The following is a 12,370-nucleotide window of genomic DNA, read 5'->3' as shown; positions in this document are numbered from 1 at the left end:
AAGAGAAAATAAGATACATAGAGAACAAAGGTGATCTACCATATTCACGATTGGTGTTTCTGAATAACATAATAGATTAAATGAGCTGACAACATCAACAGAAATGTTCAAATATATAATTCAGGAGTGCTTCCAGTAACAAGACTTGAATTTATAGCTTGAAAGAACAATCCACTCCTAGGTAAAATCACCAAAAAGCAAGTAAATTCAGTACATATCCTGATAAAGATACTAGACTTCAGAGATTTAAAAAAAGAATCCTAAGGGAAGCATTGCAAATAAACGAAATCACTTGTGAATGGGAAGAGAATTTGTCCGGCTTCTAACCTTTCCATAATAGCATTCAACATTAGAAGATGGAGGAGCAATGCCGAGTGAGTCTTCAGGGAATAAGAATGTGTGCCAGGCCAGACTGCCATCCAAATCCAGGGGTACAAACAGATGCCTTTATTGTTCCCAAGAGCCCTTCTTGAAGACAGAACTCTCCAATGAATTTCTACCAACAGATGCAATAGTGAAAATGACGAGGAGTGATCTATGGGCCCATTAAAAGCTAAAGCAACTCTAGAAGCAGAACACTGTGTAAATGTTATATATGCCATGATATAAAGAAATAATGTAACCAGCCAAATTCTGAAGATCCCCGAGGGGGAAACATGGCAGTGGTATATATGCCAGTTTTTCATCCTTTGAAAATTATTTAAAACCTATAACTCAGTAATAGAGATCGGAGTGTTTCTATTTGAAACTGTAAATTTGCTTGAAGCACTCGTTCTGTGCGGAGATTAAAGAATATTTATTCTTAGTATTTTATTTAAAAATAATTTTAGATTTACAGAAGAGTATTTCTGTATACCCTTCAGCCAACTTTCTCTTTCATCTTACATAATTTTGGCATATTCATTAAACCAAGGAATTAACACTGATACAATACTTTTAAGTAAACTACACTTTATTTAGATGTGTGCCTTTTCTCTTTTAAGCCCTAGCCCAAGATTCTATGTTGCATTTAATCATCCTGAGTCTCTTCCAATCTGTGATAGTTCTTTGTCTTTTCCTATCATTAAGGAACATTTATTTGTGAAGACTTTTTATTATGGAAAAATTCAAACATATACAAAAGTAGAAATTACAGTATATAAAGAATTCATCAGTTAGCTTCACTAATTATCAATGTCTTGCCTTCCTTGTACTGTTCATCCAATGGGACAATGTTTTTGTTGGAGTATTTAAAGCAAAATCTAGAGCATGTCATTTCACCCAGAACTGTCTCAGTAAAAATCTCTACTTAATAAGGACATTGAAAGTACTATAAATCCCCTGCCAGTGTTACACTTAAGATGAACAATAGCTTCCTAATGTCATCGCATCCTGAGCTATCTTTGGAGCTGATTTGTTCACATCAGGATCCAAGTGAGGTTCATAAGCTGTATTTGGTTATTACAAGTCTTAAATTTCTTTTATTCTATAATAGCCCCATCTCCTTTCTCCTCCCATACCACTGACTTATTGGGACAGCTGGATCATTTGTCCTGCAGAGTGTCTTACATTCTGGATTTGGTTGATTGCTTCTGAAAGATGTCATTTAACTTGTTCTCTATTTCCTGTGTTTCCTAAAAAATAGATAGAAAGGCTACTTAGATCGAGAAACCTTTGTTAATTAAAAATTTTATGGCAAAAATATTTAATAGGTACTTTCTGTCACATCCTATCAAAAAGTAAATAATGTGGGTTGTAGAGATACTGAAATTGGGATCGGATGGTGTCAGCCTGATTCCTATATTATAGAATTTTCTTTCAAGTTTATACCTAATGGTTTATGTAGTCATTAATGATCATCGCCAAGATCCATTACTTTATTAGAGCCTGAGAAATGGTGATATTCTTAGTCTATCAATTATTCTGTGTATCTTTTGAAGATGCACATGAATTATTGACAGATTAAATGATATAAGGCCTGGCAGTTGCTGCAAAACAATAATAGTAAAAGGGGGATAGTGAAAAAGGATATAGATAAAACAAGATTGGCTTTAAATTGTCAAAACTGTAAGATACGTATGCAGCGTTCTTTACATTAGTCTTTTTTTTTAAGGTTTGAAAATTTTCCGTGATAAAGTTTTTGCCAAAATGCTATGGGCAGGTGGTTAGACATACTCCATTTGTCCCTCGAGACCCACTCTCCACCCTTCCCTTTCCGGCCCTGCCCACTCGGGGTCCGTGCCCGGTTGGCTTTGGGAATCAGGATGCAAGGGAAGGAGAGTGAGTTTGGGCCTTTGCATTTTTGTGTTCTATGACTGATGAGTCATAGTGAACTGTCTGCCTTGGGCAACCAAGCACAGATCACAGCTCTTCCACACAACCCTCTTGGCTGCAAGATCCTATCCTTGCCCCCAAGGTGCTGCCCTGTCCCAAATGGTTTCCCTGTACCCTGCCCAGACTTTTATGTGTGGTCCTTTATTAAACAGTTCTCAGATGACCCAATGTGAGTGCACCATCTGCCTCTCACTGGGTCCCTCTCTGATCTGGGAAGGCAGTCAGCAGCCACAAGCTGGAGCAGGGAGGAGGGCATGGAAGGGCTTGAAGTGACAGGGCTGGCCACTAAGGACACAGGTGAACATCGCAGTATTTAACAAGAGTCAGGACACATTCTGCGTGTAAACAGCTAGTACTGATACTAGCACTGATGTATCCTGGTAGAGTCTTGGCTCTGCTGGGGTGGAGGTGGGGGAGTGGCTCAGACCTGCAGGACAGGCCTGGTTGGGTTATTTGAACTCAGGTTTTCCCAGATGGCTGGGGCCTGGTGGTTTGCAGGATCCTCAGATTCTTATCTCCCAGGGGAATCTCAGCTGCCAGCTGTGGCTCTGGGGGTGCAACCGGAGAGTCTCAGTGGCCTCTGGGAAAGCAGCCCTGAACTCCTCCCCAGGGAGCTGGGGTGGTAAAGGTAAGTGGTGGTTCCATTTAGGGCACAGTGCTTGGTCTGGAGAGTCCAAGTGAGGTGGGCAGATGGAGGGCCTTCTTCCCAGGCAAACTTGGTTGCACACAGCAAAGGAAAGTGACCAGGTATTCCTACAAAGATCATTTGGCTTCTTAATTCCATTGGTCCAGAGCTTTTTAAAATGTTTTCATTGTAAAATCCATTCACTTGACATTTTTCACAGCTAATAATTTCAAGGGATTCAGAAATCGAAGGTATAACTAGATCCGCAGTGAAATGTCTCTCTCTAAAGCCCTCTCATCCTCTGCAGTTCCTGCTCCCCAAACAAGCAGCCACAGTAACCTCTCAGAGTTTTTAAAGGTAAATTTGCGCCAATATGAATATTCATCTGCGTTCCCTTCCTTTTCACACTATATATGCTCTTTCCCACATCGTATTTTTTGCCCTTAAAATTTTATGAGAAATCTTTCCAAATTGATACATACAGTGCTTCTTTGTTCTTCTGTTGCTGTCATTACACAACAGCATGCCCAGAAAAATAACCTTTTGACTTGGTAAAACTTGTCTTTTCAGTTTTTGTGACACTATTTGAAGCACTGGAGATATTTTTTCCAGAAAAAGAATTTTGAGTCATCGGTAGACCATTATCCTATAACTGCTTGGGAGACCTGGGGTGTTTTCTAGGAAAATAAAGATTACTTAGAAAATTTACCTAGACAGCTAGGACTAAGATATTTTCAGCTGTAAATTCCCTTTGGCACAGATTAAAACTATGTTCATCTTTTTATACAGAAGTCACTATAGTTCAACTACATAAGCATACGACAGTGCACCCAATAAATTTTGAAGTCCTTTAACCTGGGTCTAAAAATCAAGGCTGGATCTTGTCCTTACCAACAACTGTGAACTTTACAGAGGGTAACAGGGAAGAATCTAACCCAAATCAACTATCTGTAAATGCTAATACTGCTCTATATCCAGTGACAGGGTTGACATCAAAGACCTGTCATCACACCTGAAATCATTCCAAAAGACGCTTTTCCTCACAGTCTTGTAGGCTTTGCATTCTTTTAAGTCTCTGCTTCATATCCTTTTAAATTAAATATTTTACTTTGAGATAATACTAGATTCACATCAAGTTGTCAGAAAAGATGTGGAGAGATTCCCACTTCTCTTTCCAGTGATAACATCTTGTAACACTTTAATTCAACATCGCTAGCAGGCAGGATTCTGACACCAACCGGAGTCAAGGTGCAGAACATCCCCACATCCCAGAATCTCATGTATTGCCCTCTGGTGACAACTCTCACTTCCCTCCCATCCTACCTCCTCCTGACCCTTGGCAAGCATTCATTGGTTCTGTGACTTTGTCTAGATAGTTATAGAAATGGAATCATATAGTATATAGCCTTTAGAGATTTAGCATTACTCACTCAAGAGAATTCTCTGGAGCTTCATGCAGGTTGTTCCTCATCCTTAGCCAACTTTGGTGGTACACGCTTGTAATCCCAGAAACTCTGGAAGGCTGAGGCAGGAGGACAGGAGGAACACAAGTTCAAATCTAGTTTGGGCAACTTAGTACCTAGTGAGATACTATCTCAAAATAAAAAAATAAAAATAAAAAAGAAACAGGGATGTGAAGTACAAAGGCCTTCGGTTCAGTCTCCAGTTATCACCCCCCAAAAGAAACCTCACTCTTTTTTGTTGCTGAGTAGTATTCTATTCTATGAATGTACTGTAGTTTATTTTCTTCTGTTAAAGACATCTGGGTTGTTTCCAATTGGAGGCTGTTATGAATAAAGCTGCTATAAACTTTTGTGTATGGGTTTTTATGTGAATATAAGTTTTTATCTCTCTTGTATAAATGCCCAGGAGTTCAAGCACTGGGTCATATGGCAAGCATATATTTAGTTTTTAAAGATAGTGCCAAACTGTTTTCCAGGGTGGCTGTATCTGTTTACATTCTCACCAGCAAGGCATAAGTGATCTAGTTTCTGTGCATCTCATCAGTGTTTGGTAGTGTCACTATTTTTCATTTTAGCGAGTCTGATGGGTAATTATTATATTCTGTGTGCTTATTTCCCAACTCTACATTCTTTCAGTGAAAATTTTTTTCATATTTTTGTCTTTTCGAAGTGGATTGTGTGTGTGTGAGTGATTTTTTTAAGTTTATGTTTTAATATTGAAGATTTTTGTTTTGTTTTTGTGGCGCTAAAGCTCATCTCTCACTCTCAAGAGTTCTTCCATTGAGCTACATCTCTACTTTCACCTCCTTTATAACATTTGATTTTGAAACAGGGTCTCGGGGGCTAGGGATTTAGCTCAGCGGCATAAGCGCCTGCCTTGCAAGCAGGCAGTCGTGAGTTCGATCCCTGGTACCGATAAAAAGGAAAAAAAACAAACAAACAAAAAAAACAGGGTCTCATTATGTTGTCATGCTGGCCTTGAACTTGCGATCTTTCTGTCTCAGCCTCCTGAATAGCAGGGTTTACAGACATAACCCATTGTGTCAGGCTAGTATTGAATTTGAAGAGTTCTTTATATATTCTAGACACCAGTCCTTGGTCAAATGTGTGGATTACACGTATTTTCTCCTGGTTTGCAGCTTGCCTTTTCATCTTCTTAGCAGGATCTTTCCCAGAGTAAATGTTTCTAATTTTGATGAGATTCAATTTATCAGTTTTCCTCTAATGGCTTGTGCTGTGGGTGTTAAATTTAGGATTTGCCTATTCCAGACTCTGATGATGTTCAATATATTTTTCCTAAAAGTTTTATAGTTTCGTGTATTAAATTTAAATTGCTGATCTGAGATCACTCTGTATGAGCGAGACTTCTTTCGTCAAGGTTCATTTGCTGCCTGTGGATGTCCAATAGCTCCAGCGCCATTTGTTGAGAAGACCCGCTTTGCTCCATTTCATTGCTTTTGCACCTTTGTCAAAGGTGTGTCCCCATATTCATACAGGTCTGTATCTAGGTTCTGGCTTCTATTACACTGATGTACGTGTCCTTCCCTCCACCAATACTACTCAGTCCTGCTTATTACAGCTATATGGTAAGTATTGAAACTGGATTTGTGAACATTGAAAAACAATTCCTCTTTATATTTTGTTTCAGTTACTGTAGTTCCTTGCCTTTCCATATACATTTAGAATGATCTTGTGTATATCTGCAAAAATTCTTGCCAGAATTTTTATAGTAATTGCATTAAACCCATATACTAAATTGAGAATTGATATATTATACTACATTAGATCTTCCAATCCATGAACACAGTGTGCTTTCCTAGATATTTAAAACTCATCACTGTTTTTGTAGTTTCTATTATATTTATATATATATGTTTTTAACCATTTTATTGTGTTTAAAAAGATATAAAATGTATTATCATAGTCATTTTTGAGTGTACTATTTAGTGGCATTAAACAGATTCCTGTTATATAACCATCACTACCATCAGGCTCCATAATTCTTTTCATCTTATAAAACTGAAACTCTGTACCCAGTAAAAAACTCCCCACTGCCCCCTCTCCCCAGCCTCTGGCCACGGCCATTCTCTCCCTCTGAACCTGACTACTGTAAGTACAGTACCTCATGAAAGTGGAATCAAGCATTTGTCTTTTTATGACTGGCTGATTTTACTTAGTATAGTTTCCTCAAGGTTTATCCACGCTGTAACATATGTCAGAATTCCTTCCTTTTCAGGCTGAATAACATGCCACAGTGTGTACATACTGTATTTTGCCTATCCACTCATCTGTTGATGGACATTAGAGTGCTTCCAGGTTTGGACATTTATGAGTACTATTTCTATGCATACTATGAACATGGGTGTACAAATACTCCTTAAGATCCTATTTTCAATTCTTTTGAGTATATACTCAGGAGTGGATCTGCTGAATTATATGCAATTTTATTTTTAATTTTTTTTGAGAAACTGCCATACTCTTTTATTTTCCTTTTTCTTTTGAGTTTTTGTTACAGGTTCTCTCTAAGTAGTTCAGGTCTGTTCTTGAACTCACTATGTAGCCTAGGCTGGCATTGAACTCATGCTAATCCTCCCAAGTGCCAAGATTACTGGCATGCACCACCATGGCCAGCATCATACTCTTTTCTACAATGGCTATACCATTTTATAGTCCACCAATAGTGTGCAGGTTTTTAATTTCTCCATTGCTACTTCGCAACACTTATTATTTCTTAAATAGTTGCAATGCTACTATGTGCAAAGTGGTATCTCATTGTAGTTTTGATTTACATTTTGTAAATGGCTAGTGATAAAAAACATCTTTTCATAGTTTATTGACCATTTGCGTATCTTGTTTGGAGAAATGTTATATCTTATTTTGAATGATTATAGATGATATTTTATATTTAATTTTTGTGCTGTAAGTTCATTGCTAGTATTTAGAAATATAATTAACTTTTTATGTTATTTTTGAATTGAATATTGTAGTTTTATTGGACTCATTTATCAGTTCTAGGAGGACTTTTTGTTTGTTTGTTTTAATTCCTTAGGATTTTCTACATAGACCATCATACCATCAGCAAACAAGAATAGTTTTATTTTTCCCTTTCCAATCTGTATGCCTTATATTTATTTTTCTTGTCTCATCACTCTACCCAGGACTTCTAGTATGATGTTAAGTAATAGTAGTGAGACCAACACTTCACAATGAATTAGTTTACCACAAGCTTATATTTATATTTAATAATAATAAATTTATTGATAAGATCACAAAACACCATAGAGTTTGAAATACCATTGTTCATGATTTATTTGTTCCTCAAAGATTCTTGAAAGATGAATGGCATTATTATCCCATTTCAAGTGAGAAAACTGAGGCTCAGAAAACTTAAATGATTTGTCTCAGGTCACCCAGGAAGTAAGCAGGAAGATTTAGCATCCATAGAGGAGACCATCCCATTTATGAAGTTTTAGAGAAAGCTTCATATCAGTCACATGACCATCACAGAGGGAGCAGGGCACTGTGCCCTGGAAGGCCAAGTAGGGAACCCTCAAGTGACCCAGAGAAAGAATGGGAAAGCATACTAGACAGACGAAATTCCAGGGACCACAATCCCTAGCGAGAGTAAAACAAATTCTTTGTATTTTGTGATTTTTATGGAAATGTTCTAATAATCCAAATTTCCCTCTGTCACTTTTCTGAATCCACATTTATATGATTCATTTTAACAGTTCAGAATCACATTTGATAAAACCTGAAATAGACTGGAATGGAAGAGACCATTTATCTTCTTATATAGATAAGAAAAAAGGGGCTGTGGATTTAGCTCAGCAGCATAAGCACCTGCCTTGCAAGCAGGCGGTTGTGAGTTTGATCCCTGGTACCAATTAAAAAAAAAAAAAAAAGTAAAAAAGAAAAAGGCTGGTAAGAAGCTACCTGGGGTTGACAGAAACCACACTGGGCCTGAAAGGAGTAACAAGAAGCCAATTTGCCTTTCCCATGAGCCAACTGATGTGTGGGCTGGGAAACCAGAACACTGCCTACCCCACCCCCACCCCAAGCAACTGGCTGATTCAGAGCACAGGCTGAGGTGATAGCAACTGAGGCACCAAACAACTTAAATGTTTGTATTGTTTGATTGACTTTACAGGCCCAAGGTCCATAGTCTGAGCATCTATTAAAAGGATAACACTCCTGGAAACAAAACCATCAGCCAAGGTTCCAAAGCCACCAAACCAGACATCACTGGCCACCTGATCCCTGATCCCTGGTCGCCCACCTTGGAGGGCAGTCTGCACCCCAGTATCAACTGTGCCCCCTCAACTTCCTAAGCTGGATGTTTCCTGCCTTCCCTCTAACTTCCTGATTAAAGCATTTTTCTGTAAAAAAAAAAAGGATAACAATATGCAAAATAGAAAATATGGGGGATTTCCTTCTGTCTTATTTTTGAAATCCAATATTATTCTGTTTTTGTTCTGTTTTATTATTTTGTTTTATTCAATGTTCAAAATTGATTTTATTCTATTCTGTTTTGTTTGATTTTATTATACCTGATGGTATGGACAACAATTTTGAAGACAACAAGAGTCATTATGGTAACCACTGTTGATTTCCTATTATCCTGTTTTGAAATGCTGTATCACTTTCACTGTTTTGTTTTGATTGGCTTTATTCTGTTCTTTTCATTTTGTTTTGCTTCATTCTCTTTAAAATATGCTTTCGTTCTTTTTTGACTGGTTTTATTCTGTTTTGTTTTGTTTGATTTTATTATGTCTGATGGCCTGGACAGCTATTTTGAAGAAAACAAAGAGACATTGATTTCCTATAATCTGTTTTGAAGTCCTGTATTACTTTCATTGTTCTGTTCTGATTAACTTTATTCTATTTTGTTTGGTTTGGTTTTATTCTCTTTAAAATTAAAAAAGAAGCTATCTTGACCAATTTCATACACAGTTGTTTTATGTTTTCCCTGTTTGCATTTATTGAAAGAATAATTTCAATATTATGTGAAAAAATTACTCTCAAACTTCAATATCCCAACACAATATTATCATGTATCATCTAGCCTTTGTCAGCTTTTTCATAGTTGGGCACAGTGGTGATAGTGCACATTGGTTTTCAAATATGATAAAAGGCAGCCGGCATGGTGGTGCACGCCTATAATCCTAGTACTCTGGGAGGCTGAGGCAAGAAGATCAAAGGCTGAAGTTTAGCTTGAGCAGCTTAGCGAAACCCTGTCTCAAAATAAAAAATAAAAAGAACCAGGGGTGTAGCTCAGTGTGAAGACCCTAGTTTCACTCACTAATAGTAACAGGTAAAAAGGGCTGAAGATGTGGTTCAGTGGCAGAGTGCGTGCCTAGTATGTAAGAGGCCCAGGGTTCAATCCCTAGTACTGGAAATAATAGCAATAAAAAAGATAAAAGGGCTTATATGCCTAATCGAACTACTAGCATATTTCTGTGATTTAGAATTTGTAAGTAACTGGCCTATACCCACTGCCTGATGAGAGGTGGATACCCTTTTGCCCAAGGGCAGAGGCTGTTTTTCCCTTTCTTTTTAGCTGAATCAGCACTTCCTCCTGTCCCAGAACCTCAGTCTTAAGGAAGATTGTGGGCTGGGTGGAGATCTCAAAGGATTTGTTCTTTTCTCTTTTAGATCCATATTCTTCCTTCAACACTGTTTCAATTCCACATCTCCTCAGTTGCTGCCTCTTTCTGAAGCCCTTTCTTGGCATCTAACTCCTGTTCAAGGACTCACTGGTGCTTTTAATCTCAACAGAAAATCATTCATAGTACAGCCTCTCAGGGACCTAACCATCAAAAGGAGACCCCTTTAAGACAGAAATGTTCCTGAACAGAGGGAAGAGAGGAAACCTGTCCTTTGAGGGCCCCCTTCATAAAGATCAGCCATAGTGCTGCAAAGCCAATGAGCCACAGCCCCCATCCCCACAGAACTCAAGTTGCATAGTTGGGCATAGTTGTGATAGAAAAAAGAAGCTGGTAAGAAGCTATCTTGGGTTGACAGAAACCACACTGGGCCTGAAAGGAGTACACAGTTCCTGGCTTCTTCCCAGGTACCTGAAGTAACTTCTGGCTGTCTGCAGGCTGCCCACCTCTGCCTAGAACAATGCCAGGGACTTAGACTCTCCATCAATAGGCCCTGTCAAACAGCCATCTGTATCATTCCAGGTCCTGGCAGGAAGCAGATGGCACCTCAGATTGGGTAAATTGAGAAGAGTTTAATAAAGAGACTATTTACAAAGGCATATCAGGGTATAGGGAAACCACAGGCCAGAAGGAACAGAAGGAGGAAGCAATTACTGGAAATTTGAGAGAGAAAATTCTGTGAGCAGGGCCTCTTGACAGGAGCTGTGACTTTTGGTCTAGAGATACAGCTAGTTAGCCCTTAAGGAGGAGAAAAGAAATACCCTGACCTCCCTCCTCACAGCCATCTCCTACTAGAAACCAATGCCAAGAAGACACAGGAGATTTTGGCAGAGTTCACTGAGGCCCACTGCTGGGGACACAGCTCGGCTGGGGAAGTGGAGAGGGAATCTGGAGGGGCAAGAAGGAGCCACGTGGCACACTGTCTGATTTTGGAAATGTTCTGTTGTGGTCCTTGCCTGAGGTTGTTGCTATCAGCGCTCCTGTGGGTGAGGGGTGAAAGGTGGCAGTGTTATCGCCTGGTTGGCGATGCCACAATATTGTCAAGTATTTCTTTATAAATGCCTCACCAACTAAAAGTATTCTAGGTCCTTCTTGCCTCAAGCAAAGAATTGGACGAGACAAGCCAAAACCTGTGCCAATAGTTTATTTGAAAAGTACAGAGTGAATGGGTATGGGAGAAACTAGCTCTGCAGAGTAAACATGGGCCAAAGAGAAAAAGAGGGTAAAAGCAAAAATAAAAGTGCATTCTGCATCTAGGAGATGCAGAGTGGACTACAGTGAAGAGAGCAGGCTTCTCAAAGCAGCTGGTCTCTTTTTTATGCCATCCATACCTGGTGGGAGCCTGTAAGTTCCGCATAGGGGGCCCTGGGAATTACTTGACACTATCCTGGGGTCTTGTAACTGACAGATGCAGCTTATTTCACCAGCCAGCATTGCCATGCCCTACCTCCTGTATCTGCAGGCTTGGCGTCTTCCCCTCCCTGGGCATTTCTAGCAGGATGTGGGATAGCCCTCCTTTTCCTCTTCGGTCTGTGTTTGGGGGCTTGAGTTTTCTCTCTGTTCACCCCACAGTATCTGTAAAGGGCAGTGCTGTCCATGAAGGAAGATGGTTGCCCTAGGCCCCAGCCTTCAGGCAGAAGCTTAGATTCCTATACCCATCCTGCCAGCCCTGTTTTTTCCCCCTGCCATGTCCTGAACAGCCACTGCAAGTGGGCTACCAAACATCCCTGCCGTGGCTGGTCCCTGACCTTGCATCCCTGCCATGCACCCTGACCTTGTTCCTGCATATCCCCATGGCTTCCCAGATTCAGAATGAAAGGACTTCACCTCAACTGTAGGCCAGCATGGGGTCCCACTAGTGCCCAGTCCATCCTGAAACTCCAGCTGGCCTCAGCTCCCTCGCCTGCTGGCAGCTCTGTCCCTCTTTATTCTTGGCCTGCCCTGTGGTATCTGCTGCAGTAGAATGCTTCTCCCTCTTAAATAAAATTTAACCCCTTCATAATTTAATAAGCCAGGATGATAATTTATGATCAGAACGCTAAGAACACTGGCTTCTTGGAGTTGCTTTACTGAAACTTTCTCTTCATATAAGACACAACGGAGCTTCAAAAGAGACCGAGGGAAGCTGGGGGAAATGAGAGACTGTCTTTTTACTTGACATTCATTTTTACTGAGACGCTTCGTTTTTAAACCAAGTCGGTATATGTAAAATTACATACTACTATTTAAAAAAAGAATTGTAGCTAATTGTAACCAGTGACTTTGAGTGGCATGGATGATAGCAGCACAGTGCAAATTGCAAA

At 39.6% G+C, this 12,370-nt stretch overlaps 2 long non-coding RNA genes across 2 annotated transcripts in view; one reads left to right on the top strand and one right to left on the bottom strand.

The window, feature by feature from the left end:
- LOC134475414 (uncharacterized) overlaps nucleotides 1–9,338 on the top strand; it is a 28,059-nt gene extending 18,721 nt beyond the window's left edge. The window contains exon 2 of the long non-coding RNA XR_010046513.1: nucleotides 8,552–9,338. This is a non-coding gene — a long non-coding RNA (uncharacterized LOC134475414). The remainder of the gene's footprint in view (nucleotides 1–8,551) is intronic.
- LOC134475415 (uncharacterized) overlaps nucleotides 1,200–12,370 on the bottom strand; it is a 34,393-nt gene continuing 23,222 nt past the window's right edge. The window contains exons 3-4 of the long non-coding RNA XR_010046514.1: nucleotides 4,369–4,460; nucleotides 1,200–1,613 (exon numbers count right to left, since the gene is read on the bottom strand). This is a non-coding gene — a long non-coding RNA (uncharacterized LOC134475415). The remainder of the gene's footprint in view (nucleotides 1,614–4,368; nucleotides 4,461–12,370) is intronic.

Source organism: Cavia porcellus, unplaced genomic scaffold (assembly GCF_034190915.1).
Source record: "Cavia porcellus strain 051 isolate PalLab524CR breed Dunkin Hartley unplaced genomic scaffold, mCavPor4.1 scaffold_3, whole genome shotgun sequence".
NCBI lineage: Eukaryota > Metazoa > Chordata > Mammalia > Rodentia > Caviidae > Cavia > Cavia porcellus.
The sequence above is the reverse complement of the archived record's forward strand: the minus strand, read 5'-3'. Positions and strand labels throughout refer to the sequence as shown.